Source organism: Stomoxys calcitrans, chromosome 1 (assembly GCF_963082655.1).
Source record: "Stomoxys calcitrans chromosome 1, idStoCalc2.1, whole genome shotgun sequence".
In the NCBI taxonomy this organism is placed as follows: domain Eukaryota; kingdom Metazoa; phylum Arthropoda; class Insecta; order Diptera; family Muscidae; genus Stomoxys; species Stomoxys calcitrans.
The window spans coordinates 239387889-239409404 of NC_081552.1; the positions used below are offsets into that span (position 1 = coordinate 239387889).

At 38.8% G+C, this 21516-nt stretch overlaps 1 protein-coding gene across 2 annotated transcripts in view; it reads right to left on the reverse strand.

The window, feature by feature from the left end:
- Positions 1–21245, reverse strand: part of LOC106090754 (uncharacterized) — a 54359-nt gene extending 33114 nt beyond the window's left edge. Inside the window, exons 1-2 of one of the 2 annotated variants that reach the window (XM_059364993.1) lie at positions 20888–21245; positions 20566–20621 (exon numbers count right to left, since the gene is read on the reverse strand). The gene's annotated coding sequence lies outside the window, so the exon portion shown is untranslated. The remainder of the gene's footprint in view (positions 1–20565; positions 20622–20887) is intronic. The other variant, XM_013257047.2, reaches the window with a different exon arrangement.
- Between the last annotated feature and the right edge of the window lie 271 nt (positions 21246–21516).

Here is a 21516-nt window from a genome sequence, read left to right on the forward strand (position 1 = left end):
TTTTTAAGATATACAATGTTCAATAAGTTGAAAGAGTTCTCCTTCCTAAATCCCGTCTGATATTTATTCAAAATGCTACCTCTCAAACCAGGCGTTTATTCGATTCAGTAATAATTCATTGCAAATCGTACCTATAGTATTCAAAAGGGACAGGCCCCTGTATTTGGATGCTAGTTTTGGATTCCTCTTCTTGTATAATGGCACTAAAAGTGATTCCCGGAAAGAGAATGGAATCGATTCCTTTAGAAAAATGTAGTTAAAAACCCTCAACATCCTGTCCAAAAAGATTCGGGGAGCATATTTATAAAATTCATAAGGAATTCCATCCTGATTTATTGTCCTTCAGATTAGATGTTATTGAGCTTCAGATTAGATATTATTGAGGTCAAATCTAGAGTCTAGAAGGCAAAGGCATCAACGTGAAAGGGCATGCACCAATGACCCCGTGGTGAAATTAGGGTACTACTTTTTTGATATCGGAAGGGGGGTCGGACCCTCCCCCTTACCCTAATTTTCAGAAACGCCAGATCTCGGAGATGGGTTGTGCGATTTAAGCGAAATTTTGTGTGGCTTCATAAAGTACCCTAAAAATAAAAATTTGCTATCCAAATTTCAGATGGGGTACCTAGGGGGACTGCCCCACCCTAAAACCTACCAAACATATATTTAGACCAATCACGACAATATGGGACTCAAATGAAAGGTATTTAGGATAAGAAAACGTATCTGATACCCAATTGTCGGACCAAGTGCTTGGGGGACCACCCCAAGCCCCAAAACACCCCTAATTGGGCATAATTACCGATCATGGCAATATGGGATTCAAATGAAAGGTATTTGGAGTAGAATACGAATCTGATATCCAAATGTGGGACCACGTTACTGGGGGGTGGACCCCTTCCCCAATATACCCCCAAAACAGGACTTATTTACTGACCATGGGAATATGGGTTTTAAAAAAAAGGTATTTGAGTGTAGAATTAGAATCTGATATCCAAATATGGGACCAAGTGGTTGGGGCCGCCTCTACCCAAAAACCTCCCCCAAAGGGGACACATTTACGACCATAGCCACATGGGGCTCAAATGAAAGGTCTATGGGAGTAAAGCACGAATTTGATATCAATATTCGGGAAAAGTGCCTATGAGGCCACCCCACCCGCACAACACCACCCAACCCCCAAAACACCCCTAAATCGGACAAATTTACCTACCATAAAAATATGAGACTCAAATGAAAGGTATTTGCGAGTAGAATACGAATCTGATATCCAAATGTGGGACCACGTTTCTGGGGGTCCACCCCTTCCCAAAATACCCCCCAAACAGGACTTATTTACTGACCATGGGAATATGGGTCTTAAAAAAAAGGTATTTGAGTGTAGAATTAGAATCTCATATCCAAATATGGGGCCAAGTATTTGGGGGGCCGCCTCTCCCAAAATCATCCCCCAAAGGGGACAAATTTACGACCATAGCCATATGGGGCTCAAATGAAAGGTCTTTGGGAGTAAAGCACAAATTTGATATCAATATTCGGGAAAAGTGCCTATGGGGCCACGTCACCCCCACAACACCACCCAAATGGTAAGTATTTTCTGACTATTGCAATATGAGGCTCAAATAAGAGGGTTTTTAGAGTGGAACACGAATCCGTTGTATATTTTCAAGGCCAACTCACTGAGTGGCCGCCCATCCCCCACAACACCCCCCAAGCCGGTCACGTTTGCCGACTATGGAAATATGGGGCTCAAATTAAAGGTATGTAGGAGTAGACCACGGAGGCCACCGTAGCGTAGAGGTTAGCATGTCCGCCTATGACGCTGAACGCCTGGGTTCGAATCCTGGCGAGACCATAAAAAAAAAAATTTCAGCGGTGGTTTTTCCTCTCCTAATGTTGGCAACATTTGTGAGGTACTGTGCCATGTAAAGCATCTCTCCAAAGAGGTGTCGCATTGCGGCACGCCGTTCGGACTCGACTATGAAAAGGAGACCCCTTATCATTGAGCTTAAACTTGAATCGGACTGCACTCATCGATATGTGAGATGTTTGCCCCTTGTTCCTTAGTGGAATGTTCAAGGGCACAATTTGCAAATTTTTAGGGTATTACACAGTCGGCACTGTACGACTTTTGCCTTTCCTTATTGGTTTTTAATTTTTTTTTTTTTTTTGCATAGAATTTTTTTGGTTTTTATTTTTCTCAGTGTAACATATCATATTTTCCCTTTTTTCCCCCCTCTTTTAAAAGTCAATATGCTAATATATGGTGAATTTATTGAAACACTTATTCAAATGATTTGAGACTCATGTGGGCACCATGATCAATGCTGTGGTCTTGTGGCCTTGAATTAAGACGACCCATTGCATATGGGTACAGTGGTGGAGTGAAGGAACTTGTACGAGACCTCTTCTACAAACATGCATTTGGAAGTCAATTGAAAATTGAACATTTTCTTAATTTTCAAAATCAATTTCAATTGATTTCTAGAGACAACATACAACATGGGAAGAAAACATGGCCAATAAACAGCAACCGAATACCTTCAGAATGCCCCTTTCCATAGAGTTGTATGATGAAGATGATGATGTTATCAACAATATCTCTCTTCCTCTGTAGGTAGAAATGTAGGTTGTACGAGTAGTTTTGATATATTCATATAATTACATAAAATAGACTTTGCGTATTGTATATATCCACAAATATATCAATCACACATTCCATTTCAAGATAATGGAATTGGAAAAAAATCGTAAAGCAAATGAGAAAACAGACAAAGGAAAAAATCTCAGCAAATGTTTTGGTAGTTGAGCTTCCATAGACATTCACTTGGCTTCCGTTCCTATCTCCATGCAACAAATACTTAAATTCTGAATAAGAATTCGCTGCTATTTTTTTTTGTGTGTTTTGCTTTTCAATCAAAAGACATTTGCACTCTCGCTGAATTTATTTTCCCCCTACTCATTTTCAATTCAAAACAGTACACTGTGTCATAGAAGTGTGTATACAGTAATTAAAATGTTCATATCAAAAAAAAAAAAAAAAAAACGATACCACAATGAAGTGTGGGGAAGAAAAAAGTGACGACCTGTTTTATGTTTTGTGAAATTGCAATTTACATTTATAATTGCCATGACTTACCGGTATGGGCATAAATTATTTTACATTCATTTGGTTTTGTGAAAAGTTTTGAACGGCTTTTCATTTGGCCTCTCGCATATGGCCCTTGGCTTTAATGTCTTTAGAAATTTGTATGAGTCTTATTTTATTCTTTGCACTTTCAAACTTGTTTTGACTTGCAACTAATTTGCAAGTTTATTTTGAGTCACTTCAAGTGTGATGCGATGATAAGTTAGAGAAATAGACAGACAGACAGACTGGCAGTAATTTTTAAGACAAGTTAAGATGACCTACATCACTTGGCATTAGTCAGTAATAGTTTATGTTTAGGATTAAGACTTTTTAATGTGTTTTCAAATTGCTCTTGGACTTTAGCACAATCGATAGGAAATGAACATATGGAATATTAAAAACAAGTAAGGACGGGCTAAAGTCGGGCGAAGCCGACCTTTTGATACCCTACACCACATTGGATATACAGGCCAAGTCGAATTTAATCGAATCGTGCCAAATTTTGTGAAAATCGGGTTACTAAAGTATTTAGTTAATTCAAAATCGGACGAACATATATATGAGAGCTATATCTAAATCTGAACCGATTTCTATGAAATTCACCAATAATGTCGAGACTTATAAGAGTACCCCTCGTGCAAAATTTCGTCAGAATCTGGTTTACAAATGACGATATAATTGCAATTTTAGTTCAAATCGGACGAACATATATATGGGAGCTATATCTAAATCTGAACCGATTTCTATGAAATTCACCAATAATGTCGAGGCTAATAAGAGAACCCCTCGTGCAAAATTTCGTCAGAATCTGGTTTACAAATGACGATATAATTGCAATTTTAGTCCTAATCGGACGAACATACATATGGGAGCTATATCTAAATCTGAACCGATTTCTATGAAATTCACCAATAATGTCGAGACCTATTAGAGAACCCGTCGTGCAAAATTTCGTCAGAATCTGGTTTACAAATGACGATATAATTGCAATTTAAGTCCAAAGCGGACGAACATATATATGAGAGCTATATCTACATCTGAACCGATTTATATGAAATTCACCAATAATGTCGAGATTTATAAGAGAACCCCTCGTGCAAAATTTCGTGAGAATCGGTTTACAAATGACGACATAATTGCAATTTTAGTCCTAATCGGACGAACATATATATGGAAGCTATATCTAAATCTGAACCGATTTCTATGAAATTCACCAATAATGTCGAGATTTATAAGATAACCCCTCGTGCAAAATTTCGTGAGAATCGGTTTACAAATGACGATATAATTGCAATTTTAATCCTAATCGGACGAACAGATATATGGCAGCTATATCAAAATCTGAACCGATTTCTATGAAATTCGCCACTAATGTCGAGACTTATAAGAGTACCCCTCGTGCAAAATTTCGTGAGAATCGGTTTACAAATGACGATATAATTGCAATTTAAGTCCAAATCGGACGAACAGATACATGGCAGCTATATCAAAATCTGAACCGATTTTTATGAAATTCACCAATAATGTCGAGACTTATAAGAGTACCCCTCGTGTAAAATTTCGTGAGAATCGGTTTACAAATGACGATATAATTGCAATTTTAGTCCAAATCGGACGAACATATATATGAGAGCTATATCTAAATCTGAACCGATTTCTATGGAATTCACCAATAATGTCGAGACTTATTAGAGTACCGCTCGTGCAAAATTTCGTGAGAATCAGTTTACAAATGACGATAAAATTGAAATTTTAGTCCAAATCGGACGAACATATATATGGGAGCTATATCCAATTTTGAATCAATTTTTTTCCAGATTCAATAGGCTTTGTCTCTAGGCCCAAGAAAATGCTTGCGCCAAATTTGAAGAAGATCGGATGAAAATTGCGATCTGTACCTTGAACATGGACAGACAGACGGACTTAGCGAAATCGAATCAGAAAATGATTCTGTGTTGATCGGCCTACTTATCAATGGGTCTATCTCTCTTCCAGCTGGGTGTTACAAACAAATTCACTAAGTTATAATACCCTGTACCACAGTGGTGGTGTAGGGTATAAAAAAAGTATTTGTATTAAAATTACGTTCTAATATAATTGCATACTGGCAATATGAATCCACAAACAAAATGTGTGTGGAAATTCCTTAACGTTTAATCAAACGAAGCCTTCCAAATACACTTCCTAGTGATGCAAATCTTTAGACAAAGAGGCGGTTTCTCTGTGTATTAGAGTGGGTCAATTTGTTTTGATCAGCTGCTAAGGTAATTTATAATCAAACCTTCCATGAAGATAAGAAGAAATTTGTGGTCGAACATACGGATTTTTGCGAAAAGCTATTTTTTTAGTTTTTTATACCCTCCACCAAAGGATGAGCATATAATCATTTTGTCATTCCGTTTGCAACACATCGAAATATCCATTTCCGACCCTGTAGCCATTTTTTTCACGTAACCAACACGCAGAGGTTGTCCCCTATATACGCAGTGCATTGCGTTGGCCATTAGGAAAGTTAAGGGGTGGAGGGGGGAAAGAGGGAGTAGTGTTTATTGATATTAGTCTTAAATTTCTGAACGTCGCTGTCGGTGGGAAAGACATAAGCCGGAAGTCGATTCCACATACGAATGGTTGGGGCGACAAATTAATTATGTCGGTAATGCATGGTTCGGTCGACTGGCCAATCAATTATAAACGGTTATGAGTTCCTGGCAAGTCTTGTATTCCTGGTGAACATCCTTACGTCTGGGACAAGAAGACGAATATCCCTGGAACACACGCAATGAAAATAACGATAGAGCAATACAATGCTACCCACATTCCGACGATGTTCAAGAGAAGCAATAGAGTTGGATATCCTACTGGCCCCAATCAACACCATCGCTCTCCGTTGAACCCGGTCAAGTAGCTCCAAGAATGATTTTGGAGCTCCTGTCCATATATGAGACTTATATTCCATCCTCGGCCTGATGAAGGTAGTATAGATATTTAGGAGATCAGAAGACGTGAAATATTTCTTTCACCGCTTAAGAAAGCCCAAACACTTACAATGCTTCTTTCGACACATCGAATACGTGTTTTGACCAGCGGATATCCCATTGTATCTTCATGTCTAGAACATCAAGAGCATCTGACTGTTCAATATCTATACCGTCGATTGATATCGACGATTGAAGTAAATTGCAAATTGTGCCCATGAACATTCCACTAAGGAACAGGGGCAAACGATCGACGATTGTAGTGGGTCAGTGAATCGCTTGTGAGACAGGAAACAGCACTGGGTCTTCTGTGCGTTAAAGTCTACTATGTTCATTCTACCCCACTCGGAAATGGCCAACAAATCCTGGCAGAGCGTCTCATCCATAATGCGCCTCCTGTCCACAATTTCTTGAGAACTGGGCCTATGGTCGAATGAATATGAAGGACACAGACTACTGTCATCGGCAAATGAGTAGACTGGATTCGAAGTCTGACCCAATAGACCGTCAATAAAAATAAAAAAAGGAAGGGGAAAGGGAAAGGACACAGCCTAGTGGCACACCTGCGGTCAATGTATACTCATCTGATGAGAACCCATGTACAGCAACTAGTATAGTGCGAGAAAGCTCGATATAAATCGAACGAAGTCGAGTCGCAATACTACCGACTCCAAAAGCCACAAGCTTTGATACAAGTGCACCGTGTCAATGCACCCTATCAAATGCCTTGGAGATATCCAGAGCCTCGACCTTACTCTCACCAAACTGGTGGATAGAGCGACTCCATCGTTCCGACAAAAATGCCATTAGGTCTCCCGTAGAGCGATTTCTGCGGAACCCATACTGTCTGTCGCTAAGAAGACCATTGGACTCTAAGTATCTGACAAGAAGATGGTTAATCATACTCTCCATAATTTGGGGGGCGCGGAGCATATCGCAATTTGCCGGTAATTCGCAGGGTTGTTCGCCCCACCTTTGTTGGGGAATGGACTGAACGTTCGCAACTTTCCAACGCCCGGGAAAACTCCCGCACGGTAAGCAAGATTAAAAAGGTTGCGTAGTGGACGAGCAAGCGTCGACGAACACTTGCAAAGGACAAGTGTTCATATACCGTCCGGGCACGGAGATTTATTAACATCGAGATCCGTAAGGACCCTTTCAACTTCTCGTGTTCGAAAGAATATCTGAGGCATCGAACTAGGTGTACTATCAATCACGGGGAGTGGTTGATTGCTAAACCGCAAGGAAGAATTTCCTGCAAACATTTCAGCCAGTACAGTACCAGTACATTCCAGCCTTTGGCACGAAGACGCTGTTCGTAAAAAAACCTTTCGTGTCTAAGTACTCTGGCACACTAAGTTCTTGCCTGTTGGCGCAACATTTCGTTATTGGCATTTCTGTTCAAACGCCAAGTCCTAAATGCATCCTCTTTTGATCTGACAGCATATCTGCATGCCCGGTTAAACCAAATTTTATCTTTTGATTTAACCGATCGGTCTGTCGGTCTATCAATCCGCCTGTTGAAATCGCGCGACAGTCTTTAAAAATAGAGATATTGAGCTGACATTTTACACAGATTCTTTTGTTACCCTTAGGCAGTTAAAGTTCGAATATGGGCTATACCGGACTATATCTATATAAAAAAATTTCGCCATTAAAAAAAGCGAAATGTTGTACTTAGTTCGCAAGGAACTAGCGGACATAATTTTCTAAAAGCACTAAAAAGTTTTCTTTAGTTTTCCTTATTTCCATATAACCCATATAGGGTTATCAAACGGTCATCACACGTCAAGTGCTTGAAAGCTTTGTTTATTTTCTTTTGTTGTTGTATTTGTTGTTGTGTTCAATAAATTTTTATGTCTTTTATACCAACGATTAATCACAATTCACAAAATCACCCAGCCCGTTTGATGACTATTTGAGTCATCAAACTCATTCTCACATTCAATACATTCGCTCATATATGTACAGCCAAAAGACATTTTTGCCTGAGTGTTCTCTCCTCCAGCCGTACATTGAATAAAATATTAATAATAATTTATTGTTACTTCAATGTGAAGTGACTGAATTGCAAATAGCGCCAAAGAAATAGGAAAAATTAAATATGAAAAACAGCTAAAACATCTGTTTAGTATCTGCCAAGACAAAACATCTATTAAGCATTCTAGACAAAGAACAAGCAGTCGGTCATGGTTGTAAGTAATAGTATATACTAATATAATGAATCAGGTATATTAGGGTGGGCCGAAAACCTAACCCAACAAATATCAACTCAAACAAGTAAAAGCGTGCTAAGTTCGGCCGGGCCGAATCTTATATACCCTCCACCATGGATCGCATTTGTCCAGTTCTTTTCCCCGCATCTCTTCTTAGGCAAAAAAGGATATAAGAAAAGATTTGCTCTGCTATTAGAGCGATATCAAGATATGGTCCGGTTTGGACCACAATTAAATTATATGTTGGAGACCTGTGTAAAATGTCGGCCAATTCGAAAAAGAATTGCGCACATTTCGGGCTCAAGAAGTAAAATAGAGAGATCGATCGGTCTATATGATATAGCCCCCATATAGACCGATCCTCCGATTTAGGGTCTTAGGCCCATAAAAGCCATATTTATTAAAAGATTTTGCTGAAATTTGGTACAGGCAGTTGTGTGAAGCCAGTCGACATCCTTGACGAATTTGGCCCAGATCGGTTCAAATTTGGATATAGCAGCCATATAGACCGATCCGCCGATTTTGTTTAAATTTGATACAGTGAGTTGTGTTAAGCCACATTTTGCCATAATTTGGGACATTGAGTTGTGTTAGGCCCTACAACATTCTTCTTTAATTTGGCTTAGATCGGTCCAGATTTGGATATAGCTGTCATATAGACCGGTATCTCGATTTAAAGTTTTGGGCGTATACAATGCGCCCTTTTTGTCCGATTTTGCTGAAATATCGGACAGTGAGTTGTGCGAGGCCCTTTGACATCCCTCTTCAATTTGGACCAGATCGGATCAGATTTGGATGTAGCTGCCATATAGACCGATCTCTCGATTTAAGGTTTTGGGCCCATAAAAGGCACATTTATTGTCCGATTTCGCCGAAATTTAGGATTGTGAGTTGTGTTAGGCCCTTCGACAACCTTCTTCAATTTGGTTCAGACCAGTCCAAATTTGGACATAGCTGCCATATGGACCGATCCGCCGATTTAGGGTCTTAGGGCCATCAAAGCCACATTTATTATCCGATTTCGCTGAAATTTGGGACAGTAAGTTGTATTGGGCCCTTCGACAACCTTCTGCAATATGGCACAAATCGGTCCAGATTTGAATATAGCTTCCATATGGACCGATCACTCGATTTAAGGCTTTGGGCCCATAAAATGCGTAATTATTGTCCGATGTCGCCGAAATTTGGGACAGTGAGTTAAGTTATGCCCCTCGACATATTTCTGCAATTTGGCCTAGATCGATCAAGATTTGATTATAGCTGCCATATAGACCGATCACTTGATTAAAGGTTTTGGGCCCATAAAAGGCGGATTTAATGTCCGATCTCGCTGAAATTTGGGACAGTGAGTTGTGTGTGGCCCTTCGACATCCTCCTTCCTATGGGGTATAAGATATGCATTTTTCACCGGATTTTGATGAAAGCTGGTTAACACATATACCCGAGGTGGTGGGTATCCAAAGTTCGGCCCGGCCGAACTTAACACCCTTTAACTTGTTTTTATTGTAAATACTCTCTCACTTACATGAAGGACAGCCATAAATTTCATTTAAAATCCATCATTAAGAAATTGCATCACATTTTTATATATTTTTTTTTATACATTTTTATCTTTTTTCTCTTTTTTATGATTTTTTGCCCATTTGGCCATGCACGAGTGGGGGTTACCACAAGTGCCATAATTGGAACGTCATGGTGTTTGCAAACGCAGACAAATCAGAGCACCCCATAGAGCACGCGATTCTAAGTAGGCAGAAGCCTCTAGTGCAGATCATCGGCACGCCAACCGCCATTCACTCAGTTGCTCATACTCAATCAATTGAAGAAGGTAGCCAGGCAATCTCCTGGCGTTGTGCTATTTATGAAATGTTTTTCAGTTGGGCGTTTTAGACGTACAAATGTCTAACAATTGCTTGAAGGAAGAAAACAAAAAATTTAATAGAAATATTTTTATTCTATTTTTGTTTTGTTGTCATTTTTTTTTTTTTCAATTTCATTTTGAATTATCGCCCAGATGAGTGAGCATCGTGTAACACTTGTTAGATCATTGCGAATTATTTAAAATGCGGCTTTTGCTGTGTACAGAATTAGAATTCAGTAGATTGTGCACACATTCATAGGTTCCAAGATGTTGTTATAAAACCGCAAAAGGAAACATTTTAAGTATGAAAATATTTTATTCGATGTGATTAGAATTTGATAAGAAAAAATTTCATAGGAATGAAATGACCGCATATGTTTTTTAAGGTAGAACCCACACTCTACCTCAGCAAAGGAGCAGTAAAACTAGCATACTAAAAAGACAACAAAAGTCAACCCGGCACGGGATAACTATAACCCCATTTTAAGTATCAGATTCGTAATTTTCTCCCGAATACCTTTCTTTTCTGTTCCATATTGACTAGAACGTTCAATATGTATGTTTGGAGTATTTTTGAGGTTGTTGCGGTGGCCCCTTTTGTATACTTGGACCCAATTTATACTCCCCAATACCTTTCATTTCATACCTATTGGGTTGCCCAAAAAGTAATTGCGGATTTTTCATATAGTCGGCGTTGACAAATTTTTTCACAGCTTGTGACTCTGTAATTGCATTCTTTCTTCTGTCAGTTATCAGCTGTTACTTTTAGCTTGCTTTAGAAAAAAAGTGTAAAAAAAGTATATTTGATTAAAGTGCATTCTAAGTTTTATTAAAAATGCATTTACTTTCTTTTAAAAAATCCGCAATTACTTTTTGGGCAACCCAATATATTGTCCCGATCGGTCCACTTTTAATTTTGGGTAGTGTTTGTGGGTTAAAAGGGGAAAGTTCGCCACTTTTCGAAATCAACAAATTATATGGCCTGTTTTCCCCTTCTTTTCACCCGAGTACCTTTCATTTAAGCGACATATTGTCCAAATCGGTCCACATTTGATTTTGAGCCACACTTTGTATGGTTTTTGGCTTGGGCGGGCCTCTAGGAATTTGGATTGCTCTTTACTCCAGAATACCTTTTATTTGAGTCCCATATTGTCCCGTTCGGTCAAGTTTTGTTTTTGGGTGAAGCATTTGGGGTAGGGGGAGGCTCCGCATTCCTTCCGATGTCAACAAATTATATAGCCTTTTGCTCCTTCCAGACCAATCTACATAATCTTTAAAATCAGTCCATGAGAAACAAACAAACTTACATACCGACAAATAAGCATACAAACAAACACACATAAATTTTTAAATATACATAAATTTTATTGTACCCTCCACCATAGGATGGGGGTATACTAATTTCGTCATTCTGTTTGTAACACATCGAAATATGCGTGTGAGACCCCATAAATTATATATATTCTTGATAGTCATATCATTTTAAGTCGATATTGCCATGTCCGTTCGTCTGTCCGTCGAAAGCACGATAACTTACGAAGGAGTAAAGCTAGGCGCTATTTTGCACAAAAACCTTTTATTAGTGTAGGTCAGTTGGGATTGTAAATGGGGCAGATCGGTCTATGTTTTGATATAGCTGTCATATAAACCGATCTTGGGTCTTGACTTCTTGAGCCTCTAGAGGGCGCAATTCTCGTCCGATTTGACTGAAATTTTGCACGTGATGTTTGGGTATCACGTTCAAAACTGTGCTAAGTATGGTTCAAATCAGTTCATAACCTGGTATAGGTGCCATAAAAACCGATCTTAGATCTTGACTTCTTGAGCCGCTAGAGGGCGGAATTCTCCTCCGATTTGTTTGAAATTTTGCACGAGGTGTTTTGTCATATAAACCGATCAAGGGTCTTGACTTCTTGAGCCTTTAGAGAGCGCAAATCCTATCAGATTTTGCTGAAATTTTGCACGACGTGTTTCGTTATAACTTTCAACAACTATGCAAAGTATGAAGCAAATCGGTCCATAACCTGATATAGCTGCCATATAAACCGATCTTGGATCTTGACTTCTTGAGCCTCTAGAGGGCGCAACTATTATCCAATTTAGCTGACATTTTGAACGTCGTCTTTTCCCATGACCTTCAACATGCGTGTTAAATATGGTCTGAATCGAGCTATAACTTAATACAGCTCCCACATAAATCGATCTTCCGATTTTGCTTCTTGAGCCCCTACAAGTCGTATCCGAATGGACTGAAATATTACACAATGACTTCTACAATGTTTAGCATTCAATTCATTTATGGTCCGAATCGGACAACAACTTGATATAGCTCCAATAGCATGACAATTCTTATTCTTATTCTTTGTTTACCTAAAATAGAGATACCGCGCAAGGAACTCGACAAAAGCTATCCATGGTGGAGGGTATATAAGATTGCAACACATCGAAATATCCATTTCCGACCCTATAAAGTATATATATTTTGGATCAGCGTAAACATTTAAGACGATCTAGTCATGTTCGTCTGGCTGTCTGTTGAAATCACGCTACAGTCTTTAAAAATAGAGATATTGAGCTGAAACCTTGCACAGATTCTTGTTTTGTCCATAAGCAGGTTAAGTACGAAGATGGGCTGTATCGGACTATATCTTGATATAGCCCCCATATAGACCGATCCGCCGATTTAGGGTATTAAACCCATGAAAGCCACATTTATTATACGATTTTGCTGAAAATTAAGGATAGTGAGTTGGGTTAGGCCTTTCAACATCCAGATTTGGATATGGCTGACATATAGACCGATCTCTCAATTTAGAGTCTTTGGCCCATAAAAGCTACATTTATTAACCGATTTTGCTAAAATTTTGGACAGTGAGTTGTGTTAAGCCCTTCGATATCCTCCTTAAATTTGGTTCAACGCATTTATTGTCCGATGTCGCCGAAATTCGGGACGGAGAGTAGTGTTAGGCCCTTCAACATTCTTCTTTAATTTGGCACAGATCGGTCCAGATTTGGATATAGCTGTCATATAGACCGATCTCTCGATATTAGGTTTTGGGCCCCTAAAAGGCGCATTTATTGTCCGATTTCGCCGAAATTTGAGGCAGTTAGTTGTGTTAGGCTCTTCTTCTGAAACTTGGCAAAATCGTTCCAGATTTGGATGTGGATGCTATATGGACCAATATCTCGATTTAAAGTCTTGACCCCATAAAAGGCGCATTTATAATCCGATGTCACTGAAATTTGACACAGGGACTTATGTTAGGCTTTTCGACATCCGTGTCGTATATGGTTCAGATTGGTATATTTTTAGAAATAGCTCCTTAAACGACCAATAGTTGTTTCTTATACACAATTGAACAATGACTTTTACTTATAAGTATTTGGTCCAAATCGGAACATATTTCGATATAGCTGCTATGGGGCATAAGGTCAGCATTTTTCACCGGATTTTTGGTTTACATATACACCCGAGGTATCCGAGGGCATCCAAAGTTCGGCCAGGATGAACTTAACGCCTTTTTTCTTGTTCTATTTGAAAAAGTCATTCAAAGAACTTGACAAATGTTATCCATGGCAGATGGTATATAAGATTAGGCCCGGCCGAACTTAGCACGCTTTTACTTGTTTTATATAATAATATTTTATTATACCTACCACCGAAGGATAGGGGGTATATTCATTTAGTCATTCCGTTTGCAACACATCGAAATATCAACTTCTGACCCCACAAAGTACATATATTTCGGATCGTCGTAAAATTCTAAGACGATTTAACGATGTCCGTGTGTCTGTCCGTCCGTCTGTCCATCCGTCTGTTGTAATCACTCTAGAGCCTTCAAAAATTGAGATATTGAGCTGAAATTTGGCACAGATACGTCTTTTCGATGCACGCTGGTTAAATTCTTGATTGGTTCAAATCGAACCATATTTGGATATAGCTGCTATATAGACCGATTTTCTGATAAAGGGTCTAATGCCCATGAAAACTTTATTTTTCATCAGATTTTGCAGTGAAATTTGAAACAGTGAGTAGTTTAAGTCTTCCCGTCAATTGGCCCAAATATGGTTCAGATCGGACTATATTTAGAGATAGCTACCATATAGACCGATCTCCTGATAAAGGGTCTGAAGGCCATAAAAGCTTTATTTATTACCCGATTTCGCTGAAATTTGCAACAGAGGGTTATTTTAAGCTTCCCGACATCTGACCCAAATATGGATTCGATCAGTCCATATTTAGATTTAGCTGCCATATAGATCGATCTGCCGATAAAGGGTCTGAAGCCAATAAAAGCTTTATTTATTACCCAATTTCGCTGAAACTTAAAACAGTGGGATATTTTAAGCCTCCCGATATCTGAACAAAATATGGTACAGATCGGACTATATTTAGACATAGCCATCTTTTAGACCGATCTGCCGATAAAGGGTCTAATGCCCATAAAAGCTTTATTTTTTAACCGATTTCGCTGAAATTTTAAACAGTGAGTTATTTTTAGCCTCCTGGTACCCGACCTAAATATGGTTCAGATCGGACTATATTTATATATAGCTGCCATATAGACCGATCTACCGATAAGGGGTCTGAAGCCAATAAAAGCTTTATTGATTACCCGATTTCCCTGAAATCTGAAACAGTGAGTAAGTTAAGACCTCCCAACATCCGACCTAAATATGGATCGGGTCCGACTTAATGCCTTTTTACTTGTTTTAGGTTTTTTCCATTTTATTTATTTTTATTTTATTTTATTTATTTATTTTATTTTATTTAATATATTTGTTTTTATTTTATTTTAAAAATGTCAAAATAATTCTATAACAAAAAAAAACTGATAAATTAATCGAAATTAAGACATCACACCCAAAATTGCACTAATACTTTAAGCATAAGCAAATCTTTACAGTCTCAGACGAAATATTGATAAGCATAGAAAAAGACGATTGCATTCAAAATACAATATTATCAATCAAAAACGAAAAGTTAAAATTTAATCTACGTATGAATTAATAATTATGACTGTGTCATGATTGTCACGAATATTTTGTTCCGTTTTATTTGTATTTTTTTTTTAAATTCTTTTTGTTTCTTTCTTTTTTTTGAGCTGCAGTTGATCTATGAATCACCCACCTAAAAACCTGTTAATTTTTTTCCACGAGTTTCATTTGAAGTTCATAAATTAATAAATTTTACCTTTAGCCGGTTTTTGCTTGCTTGTAAACCATTTTTTAAATCGTTTTTCTTTTACATGCATATCAAAAAATTTCATCATCATCACCTTAAAACTCTGGCCAAACAAAATAAGGCCATTGTGATAAAAAGTTGATTGCCATATACCTACAAAACAAATGTTGTGGTTTTCCAGTTAACAAAGTTAAAAAACAATTTATTTATAAACTAAAGTTTCTTTATCTCATGCGCCCTTATGTGTAAATTGGGCGATAAGTATCCATGAGAGCTATATCTAAATCTGGACCGATTTTTAATAACGTTCAAAGTGTTTTCCTTTAGGCTAAAAAACGATATGTGGAAACTTTCGTTATGATAGGATAACAAATGCCAATTCCAACTTGATTACAAAAATGGAAAGACTGACAAACAATACGGAAAGAAAAAAAAGGACTGACTGATATACAGCCAAGGATCCTGCAGCCGTATCGTGTGGGCATAGAAGATATATTAGTTATGGACTCACTTTTTCGTTAAAATCCGGCATGTCGATTATGTTTTTAGAGCTATAGATTCATGGGCAAATCTTCTCAATATTCGTTGTAGGTTTCAATTTAGTAAACGCTTTGTGTGTGTGACCCACCCTAATATACATATACATAAATACTTGAAAGGTCGCACATCAAACTTTGGAATTTCTATTAACTAAATTATGAGATCCTATGGTGATGTGTATAAAAACGCTGCTTCGGTTTATATTACGTGCGGAAATCGAAATAATTAGAGTGATACTATTTGTTTTATACGTGCGGAAAAGTAAGCAAATAGAATTTCATAATTATTGCAAGCGGTCAATTAATCAAATCCTGTTTGCAAATTATTTACCAAATTCACAAACACGAAAAAAAAAAATATTTACACCAATAGAGATTAACAAGGCAGTTGGAGCTGATGGGTTGCCACCGAAGCTATCAAAAACCGATATGCTACGGACCGGCCCCAAAGAAACACAGGAATCACGAGTCTTGAGAGCTAATTTGAATAAAGTTAGAGTAAACTAATGATTAAAAACCTTCCTCTACTAGCGAAGGCAGATCAGGCAGAAATTTTGCATTCGAGAGAAATATTTTCCTTATAAGGGTATCGCATGAAGCACTATGGGTATCGTATGAAGCCAGTTATCGGCTAAGAAAAAAACGAATAGCAATATCTTAGTAATTCTTATTGAATTTAGCGGATAACGTGTCCTTAAAATCTTAAAAACAAATTCTGTCCGATTTTTTTTTTTACAAAAATCCTCAAAATGCCCCTTTCGGGCAAAAATGGTTTTGAAATCAGCATATTTTTAATAAATTTGCAATGGAGGCTACATATATTGTTAGGTGCAAAACATTTTTTTTGCTTGGGTTTAGGGGTCATATGGAGTAAAAACAAGTAAAAAATGTTAAGTTCGGCCGGGCCGAACTTTGGATACCCACCAATTCTTCTCTTTTATCCTTTGTTTGCCTAAAAAGAAATACCGGGAAAAGAACTTGACAAATGCGATCCATGGTGGAGGGTATATTAGATTCGGCCCGGCCGAACTTAGCACGTTTTTAGTTGTATTTACTAGTTTTTTTTCGGTTATATCCCAATGAGTAACACCGATAACGCCTCAGCTCTAACCATTATAAATTTCAAAGACTTATCTCATCCGTTCTCAAATTGCATATTTTTTACTAGTTTTTTTTTTTTTGAGTATATCCCACTGTGTGACGCCAGTCCTCTGGCCTTCACGGCCAAATCGTCTGCTCTTAAACTTCCCCTTACTCCGCTACAGCCCGGCACCTTTTTCCATCCTTGTAGCATAACCTTCCAGATGACAATACCAGAGTTCCATTAATCCCAGACTGCGGCGCTGACAGCAGTGCCTCGCACTCGACATGAAATGAAAGAAGAACCTTCAGCGAAGAAGACATTTCGATTACGTCTTCTGATCTGGTTAATAAGAACCTCTAAATCCTGGAAAGTGGCAACCCCTCTATAATTCCTAAACAGACTGCATAACCTGACCATCTGACATGACCATAAACATCATAAAAAATAAAAAGAAAGGCGATTATAAAGACTTCAGAAATGCCACCAATCGGCAAGTCAATAAACTGGCATCCACTCTCAGATTTCGGTGTGTGTGAGATAGGGTTGCCAAAACCGAAACCGGTTTCGATTGTCTCCACCGATCATGTGCAGAGTAATACATGTGCCGGTGAAAAATTTAGCACACGTCGACTTTTGTGATATTATTTTCTTTGAAACAATTTTCCGCCGGCGAGGTGGTGGTAAGGTAAGAAACAGAAAATAGAATACCCCACATCACGTTGCAATGGGTAAATTCGAGGGCGGTTCATAGGGGAGCTATATCAGGTAATGGACCAATGTCGACCATAATTGCCTTCAATGGTGGAAGTTTTACCTGAAGATATCATACAAAATTCCAAATCGGGTAATAACAGCGCCCTCTACAGGCTAAAAAAGACAATTCGGGAGATAAATTTATCTAGGAGCTATATAAAGTTATAAACAGATTTGAGTCATACTTAACATAAATGTTGGAAGTAATGACAAAATATTCCGTGCAAAATTTCAGCCAAATCGAACAATAAAATCGCCATTTACGGGTTCAAGAAGTCAAATCGGAAAGACGGTTTATAGGGGAGCTATATCGGGTTATGAACTGATTTGGACCATAATTGTTAAAAGTCAAAACCGAAAACGACAACTGCGCCCTCTAGGGGTTAAAAAAGACAAATTGTGACATACGTTTATATTTAAGGTTATAGACCGATTTGGACCATTAAAGGCGCGGATGTAGGAATGTCATTAGGTTAGGTTAGGTTAAAAAGAGGGTGCAGATATTAATCCGCCCCATGCCACTATGGACATACACGTAAGCCAGTAATCAGCTTGTTGTGCGCTCTAAAAAGGAAGTTTTAAGTTAGGAATTCCGTGCTACTTATAAAATCCTTAATTGTTTTCAATGTCACTCCCCTAAGTTGGGCCATGTCTGGTATTGTGTTCCCACCTAAGTGCCGGTATATGTTAGACGTGAAAGCCGGGTAATGACAAAGGAAATGCTCCAACGTCTCATCATCTTCCCCGCATGCCCTACACATGCTATCACTTGCCGCAATAATTTTACATAAGTGAGCCTGTAGTCCTATGTGTCCCGTTATGATACCAATAGCTATACTGACCTCCTTCTTACTTCCTTTCAGTAAGAGCCTTGTCTTTTCACGATCTGGACCCCCCCATAGGATTTTCGCCGTCCTACCGATCGTTTCGCTGTTACACAATGTTGCATAAGCATTCGTCGCCCACTCCCTTAACTCGGACTGCGTCGACCCGAAAGGTTTCGGCTCTGGCCGAACCACGAAATCGTCTGCCTTTAAATTCCGCCTTACTCTGTTATGGCCCGGCAACCAAACAATGCGGATTTTACCATCCTCAGAGAAGGCGTTAATCGTCTTCTTACACTGCAAGACTGGTCGTGACCTTACCGTCCTGGTTGTTATTGCCCCTATGGCAATTTTACTGTCGGTAAAGATGTTCACAATCGACTTCCTCGCGTTAACACCACACCACCTCACGCCTGCAGGACCGTATTATGGTCAAATTTGCTAATTTTGCCCATGAACATTCCACTAAGGAACAGGGGCAAACTTCTCACATATCAATGAGTGCAGTCCGATTCAAGTTGAAGCTCAATGATAAGGGGCCTCCCTTTTATAGCCGAGTCCGAACGGCGTGCCGCAGTGCGACACCTCTTTGGAAAGAAATTTTACATGAAAAGGTACCTCACAAATGTTGAGAGCATTAGGAGGGGAAAATCACTGCTGAAAATTTTTTCTGATGGTCTCGCCAGGATTCGAATCCAGGCGTTCAGCGTCATAGGCGGACATGCGGGTGCAGATATTAATCCTCCCCATGCCACTGTGGACATACACGTAAGCCAGTAATCAGCTTGTTGTGCGCTCTAAAAAGGAAATTTGAAGATAGGAGTTCCATGCTACTTACTAAATTCTTAGTTTTTTTGCAATACCCCTCCCCTAAGTTGGGCCATGTCTGGTATTGTGTCCCCACCTAAGTGCCTCTGCCCTACGGTGGCCTCTTACGGTCAGGCAGTCTAAAACAGGCAGTCTAAAACAGTCCATGGGTTTTCAATGTAGACCTCCAGGCCCACTCTGTCCTCTAGCTTTTGATCCATCCCTGTAACATGATCTTCCAGATGGCAGTACTAGGGTTCCGTCAATCGAAGACTTTTCTCAAGGTTCATACAAGGTATTCGATCGGAAACCTCTTCCCTTCCTTCCAGGTTTCCTATCGTCGCCTCTATTATGCCGCGATGGTAGGAGCTGCTGGAGCCCACCGTAGCGCCTATGACGCTGAACGCATGGGTTCGAATCCTGGCGAGACTATCAGAAAAAATTTTCAACGGTGGTTTTCCCCTCCTAATGCTGGCAACATTTGTGAGGTACTATGCCATGTAAAACTTCTCTCCTAAGAGGTGTCGCATTGCGGCACGCCGTTCGGACTCGGCTATAAAAAGGAGCTTAAAATTTTGAATCGGACTGCACTCCTTGATATGTGAGAAGTTTGCCCCTGTTCCTTAGTGGAATGTTCATGGGCAATTCATGCAATTTGGTATGAACTGCTACCATCCTCAATCCATTCTCCCATCGCCTTAAGTCTCATAGCCGTAGTGGCTGCCTCACACTTAATCTGTGTGTCAATGGGTCGGATATCTTGAATAGTCTCCAGTGCCCTAGTGGGCGCGGTCCTCATCGCTCCGCCTATGCCAAGACAACATGTTCTTTGAACCTGTTGTATGGTCCTTATGTTGCACTTTTTCTCCATAGCAGTCCACCAAACTAATGAGGCGTAAGTAAGTATTGGTCTAATCACGCTCCTGTGCTCTACAAGAGCGTGCAGTGGACTAACCTCGGATTGAGGCTCCATTTCGAACCTACGGGCCGTCTACATAATGCCCAACTTCTGTGGGATGTTTCATTAGAAACATCACATGCAAAATTTCAGCCATATCCTATTATGCGCAAAAAAAAAATTCACCTCACCAGTTAAGGGTTAATGGAATGTTTGTGAGATTTTTTTTTTTTTTTTGTTTTACTAAAGTTTTCATATTTAGTAACGGTTGGAAGTTTGTAATGTTAGCTTACCACAACATTCAATTGAGTTTCTAAATCTTTGTATTTACAATTATTCCAATCATTAACTATGAATAAAAAAAACAAGACTTTGTTTAATGAACAAAGTTCAACACTTTTCACTGATTTAATTCAAAGAAAACATCAGGGGTTTCATTAACATGTTTCCTAACTTCTATCACTCATTTTAATACCACACTTTGTTTGATGTTTGCAACGGCTCACGTTGTATGTAACGGTTTTAATTGTTTGAACGGAAGTTCATGGTGAAAAAATGGAAAATTTGTTAATTAAGTAGTTGTTTTTTTTTTATTTATTATTTGTCAATATTTACTTTTTTCTTTTATTTGCCAAAGAATAAATTCTGCTTCTTTGGCATTTGTTTACACTGCTGATTGGCTGGGCAGGGTGGCTGACTTTGGCTTGTTTTGGCTGATTGCACACAATTGCGTTGATGCCCACAGAGTTTTTCTACTTCTTTACCAGCTGAATTTGCCCATAGATTGAGACTTTTTTTTTATTCCGTACGCCTTTTCTTTTGTACGTAAGAATACCACGCTTTTCCGTATCTTTATTTTTCTTTTTTTTTCACTTTCTTACGCGATCACTAGCACTGAGGGCAGCAACAATAAGCTGCCGATAACACCGTATGGCGACGACTGTGGTGATCGTTAAAGCGTCAAACCGTAACTAAGAATCTTAAGTAACAACTAAAGAAACTTAAGTCAAAACACCCAAAAGCCGAAGTGAAGCACAAAACAAAATAAAGCTCTCTGAATGGAATGAGTGTGCGAGAGATGAGAGAGTGAGAGGAGAGTCATAATATCAAATTTACTATTACTTTGCGTGTTAGCACCGTGGGTCGATGGAATTTGTTGCGTTTTCTTTTTGTTAAGTAAAACACATAAATCTTGCAGTATCTTGGCCCAAGCCATATTGTAGAGAAAACAAGTCAATGCAGGC